This window comes from Brachypodium distachyon, chromosome 1 (genome assembly GCF_000005505.3).
Source record: "Brachypodium distachyon strain Bd21 chromosome 1, Brachypodium_distachyon_v3.0, whole genome shotgun sequence".
NCBI classification, from domain to species: domain Eukaryota; kingdom Viridiplantae; phylum Streptophyta; class Magnoliopsida; order Poales; family Poaceae; genus Brachypodium; species Brachypodium distachyon.
This window is the reverse complement of record NC_016131.3, coordinates 10,128,135-10,133,833: the sequence shown is the minus strand read 5'-3', so window position 1 is coordinate 10,133,833 and position 5,699 is coordinate 10,128,135.

Genomic DNA, 5,699 nt, shown 5'->3' with positions numbered 1-5,699 from the left:
CTATTTCCTTCTCGGCGAAGTACTATATTTCCTTAGTTTATACAGCTCGTGATCGTTCGCTATGATCACACTTGCACGTAATCAATTGCTGTCGCCGTTGGGATACAACTTGGCTTCGGTGCCTTAGGCCATGGTTACGAGCCATGGATCCTAGTACCCTGGTGGGGGTTGCTATCGATATGACGGTAGTGATCCGGACATTTTGACCTGCCGTTCGGGGAAATTCATGCGAAATTTCTCCTGTTTGGACTTCAGGAAGCTATGCTTTCCCATGATTATTATGGAGCTTTAACTCGGTTACTATCATGCAGGCCCATGCGCGACGTCTCGCGCGGGGGTAGCATGGTTCTCCGAGGTAAGTAAGCTCATGCATAACTCGCTTATTTACGGTTCTCCTTAAATGCGTTTTAAGGACCTTCCGGCCCTCGGGGGACTTGGTTCTACTTGGCGGATGGCCTCGAGGCACGCTATGATCCACCAAGGAACGGATCCCTGGTGGCGACTTATGTCCGAAGACATCTTTAGTTGATGCCTGAGGCAACGTAGGCCCTTCGGCGTCCCTTGGTGAGCGGCACTAGGGTAGCGACTCGGTTTTGGGGATCGTCCCTTCGCGACATCGCCGCTCGACGGGGTTCTCCCTTTACGACGGTGGGTCGTATGAGTGTCTCGTGTCACTCTTATCAAGGACTTGTTTTATTGATCCCTCGCTTGCTTGTCTTAAGGTATGCCCCGATGGGCATTTACAAGCCTTATGTAGACGTGGCCTCGTTGGCGCTTATGATCCCCCGATGTTTCGTAGGGAAGTGGCTTGTTAGGCGCTAATAGTCTTCTTTTGGGAGCTGCGAGGATCGTCCTTGAAGTTCCTCCTTGGGCGTAGAAACGCCAGAGTTTGTCGCCGTTCCAGGCATGGATGAGGTTCTTGCCTTCCATGTTCTCGAGGTGGTATGCACCATTGCCCAATACTGCGGCGATGCGGTATGGTCCTTCCCATTTAGGGTCGAGCTTGTGCTGGAGTTTTGGGTCGACGTTCTTTTCCAGCACGAGGTCTCCTTGGGAGAAAGCTCGCTCCCGCACACTCGTGTTGTAGAAGCGTGCGATGCTCTACTCGTAGATGGCGTGCCTCATGAGGGCTTTGTCATGAGCTTCTTCCACAAGATCGACGGCCGTCCTGTGATGCTCTTCATTTTCGATGAAGGCGAGTGGAGTAGCTTCTAGGAGTCTTTCGACCCGAGGTGAGCGGAACTCTACCTCGGCGGGAAGAACTGCTTCGGCGTCATACACCAAAGAGAATGGTGTTCGGCCCATGGAACGGCTTACGGAGGTGCGTATGCCCCAAACCACGCTGGCGAGTTCGTGCCCCCATGCTCCCCTTGCCTTGCTGGCCGTGTGTTCTACCCTTCAGCGGAGTCCTTGGAGGATTAGTCCATTGGCTCTTTCGCATGCGCCGTTGCTCTTGGGGTAGGCCACGGATGCGAAGTGCAGCTTGATCTCGAGGCATTCACAGAATTTGATGAATTCCGCACAGTCAAACTGTTTGCCGTTGTCCACGGTTAGCTCTTGTGGGACACCATATCGACATATGATGTTTTCCCAGAAAAAATTCTGGATGGCCTGTGACGTGATCTTGCTGAGTGGCGCAGCTTCTATCCATTTGGAGAAGTAATCAATCACCACCACGAGGTATTTGCAGCCCCCGATGCATGCGGGGAAACGCCCGAGAAGGTCCATTCCCTAGCGTGCGAATGGCCAAGTTATTGGGATATTTTTCAGGGTCGTCACCGGCGCATGGATTGACTTAGCCATTTTTTGGCAAGCTTTGCATCTTCGCAATATTGTGATTGCGTCTTGCACCATGGTGGGCCAATAGAATCCCTGTCGTAAAGCCTTCGCCGCGGTGGCTCTTGGCGCAAAATGATGCTCGCACACTCCGGAGTGGATCTCTTGGAGGAGCTCAGCCCCCTTGTCGGAGGTTATGCACTTGAGTAGCGCGGCCGCTCCCTTTAACTAAAGGATGCTGTCGAGGAGGACGTACATTTTTGCTTTTGCAATCAGAGTTTTGGCGCTTGGGCCTTCCGCCTCCTCATCTACCTCTCCTTTCAAGGCGCGGATAATCGGTTTCATCCAACAGGGTGGATTGTCGATGACCATGCTGGTCTTCGAAGTTTCATCAGAGTTATCGACTTCTTCTTCTATGGATGGGGCACGGATCACCTCGAAGAATGCGCCGGGTGGCAGCGGTTCCTTGGAACCAGCCGTTTGGGCCAATCTATCGGCGATGTGATTTTCTCCTCATGGGATGTGTCGCGCCTCCATGCCTAGGAAGTACCGTTCCATCTTGCAAACTTCTTCAATATAATTCTTCATCCTTTCATCAAGGCATTGATATGACTTGTCCATTAGGTTTATCACCAGCTGGGAGTCACCTTGGATGAGAATGCGTCGAGCACCCATGGCCGTAGCCAATCGGAGTCCGAGAAGGAGTGCTTCGTACTCCGCCATGTTGTTGGTTGCATTGAAGTCGAGGTGGGCGGCGTACTCCAAGATCTTCCCTTCGGGCTGACGAGTACGACTCCAGCCCCAGCACCGTTGAGGCGCTTGGAGCCATAGAACCTCATTATCCAATGTGGTTCGGGGGCCCGGCCTTGGGCGATGTCTCTTCGGGCGGGGCTAGCGGCGCATGCCACTCGGCCACGAAGTCAGCGAGGACCTGGGATTTTATAGCTGTTCTCGTGGTGAGCTCCAGCGAGAAGGGAGCTAGTTTCGTTGTTCGCCCCAGTGGCACCCATGGTACCACCGCTGCGTGACACGTGGGCCACCTCGCTTGCCCCTCGGGAGGATCGCACCCCGGGCAGCTCCGCACAAGCTGCCCGGCAAGTCGCCAGCCCAGCAGGGCTAGCCGGGCTGCGGAGGTTGCCTAGAAGGGCAGCAGGAGAAATATCGCCTGGGCGCTTCCCGGGAAGTTTACTTGCGGGGAGGGTGTTTCCGGGCGCAAGTGTCCGTTACAAGAGCTGGAGCAAGCGGGGGCAACAGCGGCACCACGTGGCCACTCGGCCGGCGCGTAGCGCGCAGGATTCGTCAGGACGAGGAGTGAAGCACACGCCAGCATTAAATGCTCCGACCAAAAGGGGATTCTCCGTCCTTTCAGCCTACAGTGACCCGCCTGGGGTAAATTTCAAGCGCCTAGACCCCTAGCTGCAGGGCTACCTAACCTGCATGCAAGCCAGCGCACCGAGGAGGAGCTGCCCTAGCTCTCAGCTCGCCATTGGTCACCCATGCACCGTGGCACCCGTGGCATCCCCTTCAATATAAAAGGAGGACCCCCGCCAATGGTCAAAGGGTTCGGTTCGTTCAGATTCATGCTAGCACAGGCCGAAAATAGTAAGTAGCACTTAGCCAGAAAAGAGAGAGCACCCGGGACCCCCCCCCCCCAGCAATCTGTAAACCCAAGTTCACTGGCTAATAACAAACTCAGAAGCAGGACGTAGGGTTTTACACCTCAGGGTGGCCCGAACCTGGGTAAACGATCTCGTGTTCATTGCGCTCTTACGCTTCGCATTGGCCCCGCCGGCGACCGCCAGGGTGATCCCCGTCGCCCACTGCCGAACCTCAAAGGGGGTGCCCACGTATCCCCGGTGTCTGAGCCCCGTGCTACGACATCTGGCACGCCAGGTAGGGGCGCGCGCGAGGAGAGCTCTCTGGTGCCCTACGGCAGCATCGGCCTCGTCTACTCCAACAGCGGAGCCAGTCGCCATGCCTCCCAAGCGGGCTGGTGACTCCCAGATCGACCCGCATGAAGCCCCAGCGGCACACACGCGATCGCATGACGCGCAGCCCGCGTCGCGGGCTCAGGAGAACCCGGAGCCCTCTCGGGCGCAGCAGTCGCTGCTGCTGCCCCCGCCTTCTCGGCCGTTGGCGGACAACCAGCTGAGGAGGCCAGCGGCTCCCAGCGCCGGAGCCAGTCGCGTGGGCAGCCACGATGCCGCTCGCGCCGGCCAGCGAGTCGACGCGCAGCGGCAGCTGCACCATGAGCACACCGCGTCGCGAGTGACGCCGACGGGGTCGCACCCCATTCGGCCAGGTGCGCCGGGGGATAGGGCGGAGGGCAGCCGGTCGGAGAATCGACTGCCCCCAGCCCAAACCCCGGCAGAAGCCATCATTGCCGCGCGAGTCATGGTGCGGTACGAGCCGCAGCAGGGCACGCCGGCACACGAAGCATGGAGCGCGGAGCTGGATGCGCTCCTCGCGCTCGCTGCCCAGCAACCGCAAGGCGAGGGCGTCCCGACAGGCTCAGGCCGCGGGCAGAACCCGGGACGCGGAGATGCGCCTCGTGCCTCCGGGGCAGGGAGAAAACCCTCCCCCGCAGGGAGGGCAAGGAGGCGGGGATCACGAGGGGTTCTCGGATTCGTCACCAACCGTCACACAGGGTGACACACGCGGCGTCCTGAACGTCCGCCAACAGGAGGATCTCCGCCAGTGCTTGGAGCGCCGACACCGGCGCGAGGTAGAGCGCCAGCGCCCGGAGGAGCAGGAGGATGCTCCCATGGGTGCCGAGGATGGCTGCACCGTGTTCACCCGTGAGCTGCGCCGGGTGACATGGCCCCGCAAGTTCCGAGCGCCGGCGCTTGAGACGTACGACGGGACCGTGAACCCGAAGGATTTCCTCCTGACATGCACGTTGGGGATGCACGCTATCGGCGCCGACGATAAGGTCAGGGCCAACTGGTTCCCGATGGTCCTCAAGGGATCGGCGAGAACTTGGCTGCTCAACCTGTCTGCCGGGTCCATAGCCACTTGCACGGACCTGCGCGAGCAGTTCGTGACTGCATTTCAGGGCGGCTACAAGTGCCCAGGAACCATGGTGGAGCTGCACACTGTGGTGCAGAAGCCGGGAGAGATGCTGCGGAGCTTTGTCAACCGCTTCTCCAGCCTCTCCTACTCCATCCCGGAGGCGGAGGCTGTCACCATCAGCAACACCTTCGCCATCAACGTCCGTGACCCCAAGATGCGGGAGAAGCTGAGCACGCATCGGATCCGGACGACACAGGATCTCTACGCCCTGGTGCACAAGTGTGCCATGGCCGAGGAAGGGCGCTTGGCTCCCGAGCTTGCTGCTAAGGCTGCCGCAAGCCCATCTGAGGCCTCGTAGAAGAAGGGCTCCCGGAAGCGTAACGGGAAGCAAGTCCTCGCCGCGGAGTCAGGGGCTACCGCGAGGCCTGCGAAAAAGGCCTCATCTGGTGGCGGGTCCGGCGGCAAGCCAGGCGACGCGCCTCGTTGCCCCATCCATGCCAACGCCACCCACGATGCACAGGATTGCCGCATCCTGCAGGGTATCAAGCAGAGGCGCGAGCAGCGCCACGAGGAATGCCGAGCGGCCGGCGCCTGCTTCAACTGCGGCGACATCGGGCACCTCTCCCGGGATTGCCCGAACGACCCTAGGGCGGGGCCGAAGCCTGCTGGTAGGGGCGCCGGCAGGGAGGAAGCCCAGGGAGGACGCGGCCAGGCCCGCGCCGGCAGGGAGCGCCCTCCCAAGGGACGAGACAAGGCTCGCGGTGAGGAGCAGCGTGAGTCTGATTGCAGCGCGGGCGACGAGCCCGGCTTCCAGGAGCCCCGCGGCTCAGACACCGGGGATGCTTGGGCACCCCCTTTGAGGTTCGGCAGTGGGCGACAGGGATCGCCCCGGCAGTCGCCGGCGAGACCAA